Genomic DNA, 13,999 nt, shown 5'->3' on the forward strand with positions numbered 1-13,999 from the left:
GAGAAATGTGTGTCCAATTATAACAGCATAGCATCCATGCTGTATACCTCTTTGAAAAGCCTGTCATTATGCCCATTCAGCTCCATTAATGGTCTCTGCCAATCACAGTTCTCATTTTCAGCTGTTGTTTTCTGTGCTGCCATTGAAGTGGAGAAGGCTTTCCATACAAAGTCACATTATTATTTCCAGGGCTGCTGTGTGCTCCTGTATGCGCCCACAGTCAGGCATCTTGACCTTCCTTCATTCAGCTCCCTTTCCCATACAGCGACTGACTGCAGCAGCTTTGTGATAGGCTTAGATGCTCAAAGTCTTCTATTATGTGACAAGTTATGAGTCAGAATACACCAGCTCACAGGAGAGAGAGTGGGAGCAAACGAGAAAACCACTGTGCCAAAGATTGGCTAGAATTATAGGACTCTGTGCCACAAGAGTGAGTTCTGGTCAGTTTCTTTGTTCCAACCATGTCCTAACTAATTTAATTGAACCTATTAAAATTCCGTTCTTAAATCATTTTTTATTTAATTATCTACAAATGGCCTTTGAGGGCTGTAGTTGTCCACCTTGGCTATAGTGGTTCAATTGGGTAATATTATTTCTAGGACATGATGTGTATATAAATGGCTGGGTAAGATATATATAAGATTTACTTGAAATGACATGTTCATGCACTGACGTATTTATTTTACTTCAGTGGATATTATAATAAAACACAACACTACAACTGCTACCACATTGAGAAGGAGGGACAAAACAGATTTTCAAATCACTATTGCCTGCCTGCCTCGGAGAATGGAATTATGCAAAGTGCACTTTATTTGTCACTTGAGCATGCTTTAATTGAACTTTATGTTTCATACATTGTGGTTCAAGCACAACCGTGACCCGGCTGTAAACTTCAAACACAAATATCTTCTTGAGCCAGTTCAGTGTAAACACTGCTTTCATCCCCAGAGATCCCTATAAAAAAGGATCATGTCTGCTACATCACCATACCATCAAATATTTGACAATCCTGCTCTTCAAACAAATGTGGGTTTTCATGTTTTTACTTGCATTGAGAGCCTACATTACGTAGAGTCCCTGTACCAGCTACTAACAAAAGGATGAAGTGTGCTTAGGCTTTTAGATATGCATTATACAAATAATGACTGGATCTGAGGCTCACAGTGGAAGAACTGTAGTCACCTTTTCAACCCAAGCGTAACAGCTTTCAATATCAGGTGAAAGCTGCCTTCAAAATCTGTTTTATTAAAATCTTTTTTAATTAAAATGATTCTTTGCAGAGAAATCTATGATGCTGTGGCTGGTCTGCCATTGTGTTTATGGTAGGTTAGAGTCAGAGTGCACTATTGCTCAACAACAGAACTCTTTTTGGTCATGTGAGCTGCATTAGCCAATTGAGATGCCAGTTTCAATGTTTAAATTCAGTTTAGAGAAGCTTTTGATAGCGTGGGCTAAATATTAAGAGACAAAGCAATTTCTGTATCACTGGACTCACCTTATAAGCAAACACATAATTAGCAAACATGTCAACTGCAACCATTTATCCTGAGCTTAATACCTGACAGGAGACCCACCACACTCACTCATCTAACAAGCCTCTGCCAACGGCCAGCCAAATATCAACAATGCCTTGTTGGTTCACCTGTCGAATGTCAGTAGTTGTGTTGACCACCACTTTGAAAGTGCATATTAGTTAAACATTATGCATGAAAAATAAATTGAGGTTTGGTACTGAATCTTCATTGTGTACTCAGAATTATCCCACAAATGAGTAAGAGGGCTAATGACCTCCTGAGTAGCATTGAAAGGATTGTTTAAGACCTTCAGCTCATGAGTGAAATCATTTGTGGTACACAATGCCATCTTTTTACAAATGACCAAGTACTAATATGATTGGCTGTAGTTGGGTTTAACTGACAGATGCTGTCTTTAGAAACCTATTGAATTCTGATCACCAGCATGTCTGTGGTTGAATGGACTACTAAAATCCAATATGCAGAATGTCTATTACCTTCATTTGAATATGTACTAGTATATCTGATAATCCAATGTCTGGGCTACTACATCTTCCCCTGACCCCTGACCTACAAATTAATTCACCAGCGTGAGAAGGAACAAATTCTGTTCTTTCCACAAAATATAAATGTGTTCCTTTTTCATTCAAAGAATCTGATGTGCAAAAGTAATTACAACACACATCATTATTTTCTAAATAAGGTTATTGTAATGGGTTGTAGCTAGCCATCCAAAGCCCTGTTTAAAAGGCCACCGGGCAGCAGGAGGCAGTGCTAGTTAGGATTGTAAATTACCTCCTATACAGTCCTGATGGTGGAATGCCTTCTACACCTCTCCACAGGGACACCACAGGTGATTCTGATACTATTGATTATTCCAACCACCTCAGATGCCTGAAGGGGTATTGGTTTGAATGTAACATCACCCTCTTCCTTTCCATCTCTTTATCTCTAGCTAGGTTTAATTTCTGTCTTTCAAATCCCAAGCTGTTTGTTTCCTCTGATGTCACCACTGCCTCTGTTACCTTGGCTTCTGACCTCATCTTTTTCATGTTGATATGCTTCCACTTAGAGATGTGATCCCTTAGCATGGGATCAAATTGTGATGTTGACACTTTAAAACAATCCCCAGTAGCCTTTCAGCCGCTTCTGTGCTGTCACAGACGTAAAGATACTTGGCTTTTCCTAACATCCAGACAGCAGCTTAAGTTTTCCACCTCTTTGACTTGTGGTAGCTGTGTTGCAGTCCTCCTCGTAAGGTCTCAGAGTTCAAATGGATTCTGGTCTCTCGCCTATTCTAAAGTCTGCTGTGGTGAAGTCTTCATTTTGTCACTTTCAGGACTGAATCTGAGTTCCTTGGCCAATCCTTTGTGCCATCCAGTTGATATTATTCTAAAGCCCTCTGATTTCCCCTGACAGATAACTGAACATGACCTAGTTTCTAGGATTTTAACTGACAGTAAACTCTGTATCCCTTATAGAGCAGTAGGTAAACGCTATATTGCCCAAATTAAAAGTGGGTAAACGCTGTTTACCTGCGTATACCCTCGACTACACCACTGTTCTCCGACTACAGTAGGAGTAATAAATAGCTACCGAGGTACATAAGTACCTTCAAAATAATGAAGTGAACAATCACAGGTTTACTCAAATTTAGTAGAATAAGAGAGGAGGCCCTGCTAAACAGAATCCCTACATTTATATGCTCTGGGGGGAAGTTGCTTTGGACTATGTCACTAGGGAGCATATACAAGTGTGCTTATAGCTCAGGGCATATACAGGTGGATTAAGATTGGCGCTGGCATAAGTGCTTAAAGCTCAGGTAAATACCAAAGATGAGTGTTTGCTGTTTTAGGCCCAACAGAGAATAAAAGTGTCCCTCAGTGAGCAGCAGGGCCAGACTGAGTAATATCTGTGGCCTGTTTTATTTTCAGCTGAGATCACTTGGTTAAAATGATCGACCCTAGTGTCCTAACAGAGCAAACACCTAAACACTAAAGTATGTTGTAAGTCCAGCAAGACCCAATTCCAACCGCTGAATCACTGTCTCATTCTAAATACTTTTAACCTCACACTCTCTATAGGATTATATGCATTCGCAGACATTCAGGATTCACCACATTGAGCCTGAAGTTGCTCACCCTTAGCACCCACCTATCATCAGTCCTGTTTGCCACCTAACCGGCAGATTGTTCTTGAATGAAAGCAACTGACGGGCTTTAGAAGATTAACAAATGGACAAAGGTTGTTGAGGCTGTCGGAGCAACATTTTGATGACAAAATGCACTTGTCAGCAGCATTCTAAGAGTTAACCAGCTGTTGTTTGTTTGTGTACAGAAACCTTTGAAGTCAGAATATCTTCACCCTTATGTATTTACAATAAAACAGTGAAAACAGCTTTAAGATTTTCAAAGCCTTAGTTTGACTTTCTTGTGGTCACTTTTACCATTCAAATGTTTGTTGGGCATATTTGGTCTTATAAAAGGCAATATACAGCTTTCATATGTTTAATAAGTAAAAATAAAAATTAACAATTGCATACTGTAGATCCCATAAGTGTTCAAAATGTGTTAACTTTTAAAACACTTATTTTAGATGTGTCACACCAACGTAGATTTGACAAAAGCTAAACAGCCTCTTTCACAATTTAAAAGATACTACTTTGAACATAGGTTGAAATATGTTTGTTACAATCTATTGTGTTTCACTTAACTTGATTTAAAGCTGATTCAATTTGCAGGAAATAAATAGGTCTGTACTGTATGTTACATTGGACATAGATATTTGCTGGGTCACAATTCATTGTTGAATAGAACAGAAACATTTTGAATTAAATTTAATCTACATACCAAATGCTGTTGTGGAAGCCCTGCCGGTGTAAATAGTGTTATGTGTGAATATAAGTTTGGCAGGGATGGGGTTTAATCCATCCCTGACAACAATCACGGGTTGAATGTGGCCATTCCCTAATCTGGTAACCCTTGTAAGTGTTCATATTGTATGTGTGTATATATATATATATATATATATATATATATATATATATATATATATATATATATATATATATATATATATAGATAGATAGATAGATAGATAGATAGATATAGATATATAGATATACAGTATATATATATATATATATATATATATATATATATATATATATATATATAAGAAATATGGACTGGAGAGGAGGTGTATAGTGGGAAACTATGGCTCCCGAGGGAAGAACTGTAGTTACCAACAAGGGACTATAATGCCTGAAGCTGGAGGACATTTTCCCCTGGAGGTAACTATAGTTCAGTGAGGGAACTCATGAGATAGATAGAATATTTATTACAGATTAGACACAATAACATGTTTATGCATATGATACATTCTTGGATAACACATTTAAACATATAATAGATCTTTGGCCTTTGACCTCGCCTCGGGGAACCCCTGCACATAAAGTTTCCAGCTGACAAGTGAAGAGGCTGACTGTAGGGAAGCCATGGGCAGGGGGCAGAATAGTTGCCCTCCCCCTTAGACAGCCAAAAAACAGGTGGAGGTTTTGCTTTGTTGTGTGAAGAGAGGAATGACTTTCAGCTTGATGATGTTTTTTGAGGGAGTTTGTATAAAAACTATTGACCATAAGCAGCTTCACAAGGGCAAAGGTTGAATATATGAATCAGTACTTGGAAATTCTGGCCTGTGATTGGTTAAAATCTCATCATAGGAGCAAAAATAGACTGAACTATTGCCTTAACATCCTTACACCACCGGGTAATAGTCTCCCTCTGATGTGATTTGTTCACATCACTGTCAGTCCTGCCCCTTTTCAAAGGAACGCCCTTCATTTTCACTCCTCACAACAAGAGAAAATGGCTGATTGTGAAAAAACTGCTGAACAGCGATTCTGTGACTCCACAGGAAATTAATTACAAAACATACTAGAAAAGAAAGATGCTCCAAACACTAAAATGGTGATTAAAATGTCACTGTTTTCTGACTTTCTGAAATTCAAACAAATTCAACTCGACGATGTAAACAAATATGACGGTGGGGATCTAAGCTGTATTATGCAGCAGTCAGCAAGCCAGACAGAGAGCTGGACGCCAAAAAATACTTTGATAACTATGCGGTATGAACTTCAAAAACATTTTTTGTTATTTATTTATGTTATTTATTTACTGCCTGTGGCAATGTGCCCCTCCCCTGTGTGCATGTGTGTGTTATATGTTGTATGTTGCGTGTGTTAATGTTGGTGTATAGAGATGGCTGCATAGGATATAAATGGGTGTGTGCAGCACGAGTTATTTAAGATGTAATTGTATTTAGGCACGGGATTGCACATCACTTCACGTGCATTTAAAGTATTTGATATGTGAGCACGAGGTTGCACGTAATTAATTCACGTGCTGGGATTCAAGTGAATAATTAATTAGTAATTGAATCCCAGCACAACAGTATAAATAGATGCACGTTTCATTCACTCAGGGTTGGGTGTTCGAGAGTGGAGAACGGGTGAGAGAGAAGGAGAACGTAAAATTAAGGAAAATAATAATAATAAGTGTTTAGTACTCACCGTGTTTGTTTGTCTCCGTGCACCGTTTGTTAAGTGTTAGTTCGTTTTGTTTGTCTGTTTATTTTGGCTACAAGTGCCATGTCCTGTTTTGTGTTCTGTTTAAACCTTTTACTTTGTTAATAAACGCTGAGTGCTACCATTTGCACTCAGCTTCTCATCACCACCGTCTGTCTGTGTATTCCTTTCTGGTCTGACGCCACCCACTCCGGCCGTCTTTGTGACATGGCCCTATTTAAACAAAACATATAAAATCATATTTACTATCCAACGTTGCTACACATATTTTCTTGACTGATTCATATATTAAATATGTACTGCAGACTCAGCTCATAGTGGAAAATGAAATACCCCTCGATAGCAATACCTCTCTGGGCAATCATTTTCCACTTTTGCTCTCCTCTCCAGTCCATATTTACTATCTAGTTTTGGTCATGTGATGAGGTTTTCAATTTCTAAAGATATATTTGTATATTTTCAGGGAAAAAAAAAAAAATACAATGTCAAAAATACATAGCTGAAAGGACTGCATTTTAAAAACAGTGGGCTTCCATTTAGATGTACTGTAGTTGGTTTTGCTGGTACAGTACTATATTTTCAACAGAAGAAGTATTTTAATTCAGAACGATATGATTCTGAAAATATCACGTCAAAACGTAGACTGTTATATAGTACATGCTTTTAAATCCGGTATGTAGTGTAGCAGTATGTAAAATTAAGCAACAGAACTGCTTAAAACGTAAAAGGTAATGCAATTTAGCAAAAGATTTAAAAAAAAAAAAAAGAAAACAGTTTCCAGAAATAAAACAGTATCCAAAGTCAGTATTCAAAATTGATTTGGGAATTGATTTGTTTCTTAATACAAGGACGGTAAAACACGACTGACGTTTATCTGAGTGTCGTATATCTGAGTGCTGACTGTATTACATACATGTTTGCTTTTTAAAATGACAACCATTCTCAGCCATAATGAGTCTGCCTCCATAACCTAAATTATTATTATTATTATTTATTTCTTAGCAGACGCCCTTATCCAGGGCGACTTACAATCGTAAGCAAATACATTAAGTGTTACAATACAAGTAATACAATAAGAGCAAGAAATACAATAACTTTTGTTCAAGCAAAGTACAAGTGTGACAAACCACAATTCAATAATACAGCAGATAATAGTGATAGTTACATCAGGATATGATTAAATACAAAATACTACAGGTTAAACACTTGGCAGATTACAGTATTACAGTATGAAGTACAGGATTAAATGCAGTAAAATAGGGGGCAGATAAGAGCAAAATAAAGCACATTTAAATGAAGGGTGATAGTGTCCCAGGATACAAACAGGAGGAGTTCTACAGGTGCTGTTTGAAGAGGTGAGTCTTAAGGAGGCACCGGAATGTGGTCAGGGACTGGGCAGTCCTGACATCTGTAGGAAGGTCATTCCACCACTGCGGAGCAAGGGTGGAGAAGGAGCGGGCTCTGGAGGCAGGGGAGCGTAGCGGAGGTAGAGCCAGTCTTCTAGTGCAGGCGGAGCGGAGAGGTCGAGTGGGGGTGTACGGAGAGATGTGGGTCTGGAGGTAGCTGGGTGCAGTCTGGTCAAGGCATCTGTAGGCTAGTACAAGAGTCTTGAACTGGATGCTAGTACAAGAGTCTTGAACTGTTTTGCATTTTAATTTGTGATGGCAAAAGCTTTTAAATCCCTGTGGGTTCATGGAAATACAGTGATCATTATATTTTTCACATTTTAGTGTTATGAGTAGACCCAAGACCCAATTTATGAGAATGCAAATACATCGAGTCTCAGTAGTGAAAAAAAAAGATCAATGCATAACTTTCTTTTAAGTGTTCAGCCTGAGTAGAAAAATACTTCAAGTTGTATTTCAAAAACAGCGAATTAAGTGGTGGGTTACTTTTGAAATGAAACTATTGCTCACTGCAACAACAATCGTCTCTTCATGCTTACTGTGAATTGCTCCAGCACCAAAATGCTTGATCTTCAGAAAGATGCTTCAGTAATTAACTTTTTAGACAATTAATTTGGCATGCATTGAAGATTAAACAACCAGGAATGAACAATGACATTACAAACATTAACATGGTTTTGACATGTGGTTTCACTCGCTAGCATATATTGTGCTACTGTATAGTGCTTTAAACTTGCAAGTATTTCTTACCCATACCAAGATACTCTCTAATGCAGGATTTTTATATGGTTCAATCCTTTCCCTGTGTGTTTACAATTTATTCTATTAACAGGGGTCTCGTGTACTATTATACTGGCAAAAATATCCTATTGTTAGCATATGGGAGTAACAAAAAACTGTCTGGACAAGAATATCATATAAAATGTGAGTCCAATGCCACATTGGTTCTCATATTATAATTGATTGCTAAAGCAGATTTATATTATATGTTTAATGTTTAGATGATGAATTAAAAAATAAAAAAAAATCTTTTAAGTGGTCTGTACAGTATTGCAACTATGCCAGCATTTTGATCCTTCAGCAGATAAACATTGCAAGTCCCCATACCCATATGCTATAATACAACATATAAAAAAAAAAACTTGATTCAGGCCGATGGAAGAAGTTCAACATCTTCAGTTTATTGTTTGTACAGTGTAGCAATTCCCATGCTACATAATGTGGGTGTAAGTCTCACCCACCTGTCCCTTTAATTAGGGTCAGTAGCCTGGCCAGGTCAAAACTTCATTTCCCATAGTTCCTTGCAACCACCCTCTGTTCATCCTCTCTCCCCATTGGCTCATTCAGATTTCCACCCCTCCAATCTCAGAGCCCTTTAGTAGCCAGCAGTTGTATTAAAGCTGGCTAATCAGGCCTGAGAGAGGCTCCCTTTCTCAGAGGAATCCATTTAACTACAGCATTTTCTTTACTTAAATTTCAGTGAATCCATTACCATCCTTAGATAATTCCAGTGCATCCGTTCATTTTCTTTTGTCACTGTGCTTTGTCTAAACTGCTCTTTTTGTTTTCACTGTTACTTGTTTAAGTTTAGCTGTTTTTCTAGGTCTGTTTAGTGTTTGTTGTTTTATGTGTGACAGCCTCCATTTTTTCCTGATCCTCCTGATTTTTTCCAAACAACTGTTCACCATTCAACTCAACACTACAGGACAGTCTGAACAATTTCAACGTACTCAATGTTTTCAACTTTCTACAATCACCATCATTTCGGGACACTTTGCTGGACTGCCTTATTTGTGGGTGAGATCATTTCTTTTTCGTTTGGATTTTTTCTACTTTAATTTGATACTTTGTTTCCTGTATTTTTTTGTTATTTTGTTACTTTGTAAGGATTTCAATTACCCTGCTATTACTGGACTTGTTGGGCCTACCTGTCATTCTCCCACCATCTTTTGTCTATCTGTGTGTGTTGTGTTTGTGAGTGTGTGGGTTTATTGGAGACCCTCCGGACCCTACATTAATTTCTGTTTGGTGATACTGTTTAGCCTTCTGTTTGTCCCTACATATTTATCTGTACCATCTTATTTCTTACCTATTACCTGCAATTATTTGAATTACTTTCTTATCATTATTCATTTCATTCATTTGTTCATTTTTTCATTTGTTGACATTATTGTTCACAATAATAAACTGATTGTTCGTGAAATTGGCACCTCTGACGTCCCTGCTTTTGCTGTCTGTCACTCTTGCTGACTTATTTAGCTATAGGAATAGGGCCAGTAGTTTCTCCTTAGGGAGGACAGTGCAACTGCTTCTCAGTTGTGCAGAGTGATCGTTACAGAATTGGTGGCCCGTACGGGGACCCTTTGTGTCATTAAATTCAAATCTAAATTCATCAGTTTAAATTGTTGGGAACTTAATGTCAGAAATGGAAGATCAGACCTTGACTTCGCTAAACTTCTCTGAGATTGGAGATAGACCCCATGTGACTATCAGAGAGCCTATCACAGAGAGAACCACCCGCATTAGTGACCTGTACATTACACAGGAAGGGGCAGATCTTTCTGGAGGCGATGATGATGAAGGGAACCTTACTGACAGTGTTGTGATAGGGCAATTGACTGAGTACTGTTCCCATCTCACTGACCGTGTTGAGCAACTGGAAACACAGCTGTCTGAGTTACAGGAGAGCAGCATTAATCGTGAACAGGTCCTGCGAGGTTACATCGAAGGACGCTTCACAGATATGGAGAATCGAAGGCAAGAGGCCCTTGACGAAATGGATAAGGAAGTGGTGAAGTGCCTGAAACGCCGCGATGTGCTGTGGGGAGAAGAGATTAAGAAACTCTTCAAAAAGACCAGCACCCCTCGTCTACCACTTTCTTTGCCGTCTCTCTCCTCTAGAAAGCGGTCTGCACCACAACAATTCTCCTTTGATGGTGGGTCTGCTGATTACCATGGCTCCAGAACTGAAGGAAGTCTTTCCCAAGCAAAGCTGCCCATTAAAATCAACTTCCCAGAGTTTGGCGGGGAGGCCAGCAGCGATGCCAGTGACTTCCTGGACAAATGTGATGAATTCCTAGCGCTACGACCCATGACACCCTTTGAGATCATGGCAACCATGTCCAGTGTGCTGAAAGGCTCAGCAAAGAGCTGGTGGGTCGCGGAGCGCAAGGGAATCCACTCCTGGGAACAGTTCAAGACTGTCTTCCGTCAAGCCTTTCTGCCGTCTGACTACCAGACCGAAGTGGAAGACCGACTCTGCTCCAGAGTCCAGCTGCCTGACGAGCGAATCCTTGACTTCGCCTATGACTACCGTGCCCTATGTCTGCGCTGGAAGCCAGACTTGGAGGAGACTGAGTTGGTTTGTCGCATTCTAAACAGCTGTAATCCCAAACTGGCAAGCTCCCTTAGGGGAACGGTGAAGACAGTGGCAGAACTGGTGCGCATCGGGACCCAGGTGGAGAGAGACAACGCTGCCCAGCGGGAATACTGGGTCAAGTCAAACTCCAGCAAAGCCTTTCAGGACAAGAAGAGCCATAAAGGAGCTACGAAGAAGCCGGCAGAGGTCAGCATGGTGAGAAGCCAGGAGAAGAAAAATATAGTCCCTGCTGCAAGCCTGACTCTACTGATCGTGGATGTGGGCGTTCGAGGGCTCCAAGGGCCTGCAGTCCTGGACACTGGGAGCACCTTCACTCTGATGAGAGAGAGTCTCTGGAGGAAGATCGCTCATCCAGGGGAAGAGCTGGAGTCTGCACAGGACCAGTATTTCATGCTGGCGGATGGACAGTCACACCAGGCCAAAGGTCAAGTTCGCCTCACTTACCTTCTCCACGGAGAGATCTGGTTTCTAGGCACATATATCCTACAGGATCATCACCTGACGTTTCCCCTTGTTCTAGGCTTGGATTTCTTGGAGAAAACTCATACCCAGATTGACATTGTCAATAGGCAGTATGGTGTCAAACACCAGAAGGATTTCTCCTACCATCCTTTTTTGCCACGGTATGAGGGGGAAGCTTCCTGGGACAGGTCCTTATCGAGTGTCAGCCTCTACTTCCATACATCTTGCCAGCCACCTACCACCTCTGATCCAAAACCATGCCAACCGGCGAAGGTGACCATGACCATCACTTCAGCTGAACCATCTCCTGTCGAGCAACAACTCCAGAACCTCCAGCAAAAGTGGTCTTCAGTCTGTACTGATAAGTTGGGAATGACCACCGTCACCCGTCACTCCATCTCCACTGAGGACGAAGTCCCTGTTCGGGGTCGACTGTATAGAGCGTCTCCACTGAAGAAGGCTTTAATCAAGGAACACGTCCAAGACATGCTTCTGGACGGAGTTATAGAACCATCTAACTCCCCATGGTCCTCTCCAGTGGTGCTCACAGAGAAAAAAGATGGTGGTTACAGGTTCTGTGTGGACTATAGAAAGCTGAATGCCAAGACCATCTTTGATGCATACCCCATGCCCCTCATTCATGACATCCTGGAGTCCCTGAGTGGTGCTGCGGTATTCAGTTCCCTTGATCTACGCTCGGGTTACTGGCAAGTGGCGATGGACTCGGCAAGTAGAGCGAAGACTGCGTTTACCACACCCTTTGGATTTTATCAATTTAATGTAATGCCATTTGGGTTAAAAAATGCTGCAGCCACTTTTCAACGGCTGATGGAGAGAGTGTTAGGAGACCTCCGAGGGAAGATCTGTTTCGTCTACATAGATGACATCATTGTCTATTCACCAAACTCCGCACAGCATCTTCAAGACCTCGAAGCTGTCTTCCACAAACTTCATCTGGCCCATCTTACTCTCAATCTCAAAAAATGCCACTTCTTTAAACACACTCTCCATTTCCTTGGTCATGTGGTTTCAGGTGAGGGTGTAGCTGCTGATCCCCACAAGCTCCAAGCCATCCAAGAATATCCCATTCCTACCAACTTGAAGGAGGTTCAAAGGTTCCTAGGTTTGGCAGGGTGGTACCACAAGTACATCCCCAGGTTTGCGGATATTGCTGCCCCACTTAACAACTTGAAAAAGAAAGATGTCCCCTGGAAATGGACAGGAGAGTGCCAGAAGAGTTTCAAACTCCTCCAAGAAGCTTTGATCAGTCCTCCAGTCCTCGCTCACCCGGACATCAACAAGACGTTCCGAGTCTTTACTGATGCCAGCGATGTAGGACTTGGAGCGGTTCTGACTCAGCTAGAAGGAGATGATGAGAAGGTAATAGCCTACGCCTCCAAATTACTGAACTCTGCCGAAAAAAACTACTCCACATCTGAAAAGGAGTGTCTCGCTGTTGTGTGGGCAGTAGAAAAATGGCGGCATTATCTGGAGGGGATGGAGTTTGAGGTTGTCACTGACCACGCTGCACTCTCCTGGGCATTCAATAACCCAAAAACCTCTTCCAGACTGACCCGCTGGACTCTTCGCCTACAACAATTCACTTTTACCGTTATTTACAGGAAAGGTAGTCTGAATCTTGTACCTGATGCACTCTCTAGAGCTCCACTTGTACCACCTTCAACTCCTTCTGCATCAGTGTGTGCTAGCAATGCCCCTGCGAGTAGCATGGATCTTCCCACCACCATGGACCAGATTGCGGCTGCTCAGTCCAAAGACCCAGCTATCTCTGACATCATCAATGACATTGCTTCCAATACTGCCAATGATAACCGCATCTCCTTCATCCAACAGCAGGGACTTGTGTATCGCCGGGTGCCCATTCCTAAACAAGGATTCCGATACCAGCTGGTTATTCCGGAACAGCTGACGGATTCCTTCCTCCACCACTACCATGACAACCCTTTGGGAGGTCACCTGGGCAGGATGAAGACCCTGTTGCGCATGTTGGAGGTTGCATGGTGGCCCTCCATCCGTAAAGATACATGGCACCACATAAAGGAGTGTCAAACCTGCCAGAAGTACAAACCGTCCAACACCAAACCTGCAGGTCAACTCCAGTCCACTACTGTGAAGGAGCCCGGAGAGATGCTGGGTCTGGACCTAATGGGACCTTTCCCAAGAAGTAAAAAAGGTAACACTTACATCCTGGTCATTGTTGATTACTTCACAAAGTGGGTTGAGCTGTTTCCATTGCGGGACAGTAAGACCACCAAAATTGTGAACATTTTGACGCAGGAAATATTCACTCGATGGGGAACACCGCAACACATTCTTTCAGACCGTGGACCTCAGTTCACGAGCCAGCTACTCGCAGAGGTGTGCAAGACCTGGGGAGTAGTACAAAAACTCACCACCAGCTACCACCCACAGACCAACCTGACAGAACGCGTGAACCGCACCTTAAAGACCATGGTTGCATCTTTTGTCGGGAAAAACCATCAGCTGTGGGATCAGTGGCTACCTGAGTTTCGTTTCGCCCTCAACACCGCCAAACTTGAAACCACTGGCTTCTCTCCTGCAGTACTAGCACTCGGAAGGACCATCAGAGGCCCATTGGACCGATTAATCGCTGTTGCTCCTGCTCCAT

The sequence above is a fragment of the Acipenser ruthenus genome, chromosome 5 (genome assembly GCF_902713425.1).
Source record: "Acipenser ruthenus chromosome 5, fAciRut3.2 maternal haplotype, whole genome shotgun sequence".
In the NCBI taxonomy this organism is placed as follows: Eukaryota; Metazoa; Chordata; class Actinopteri; order Acipenseriformes; family Acipenseridae; genus Acipenser; species Acipenser ruthenus.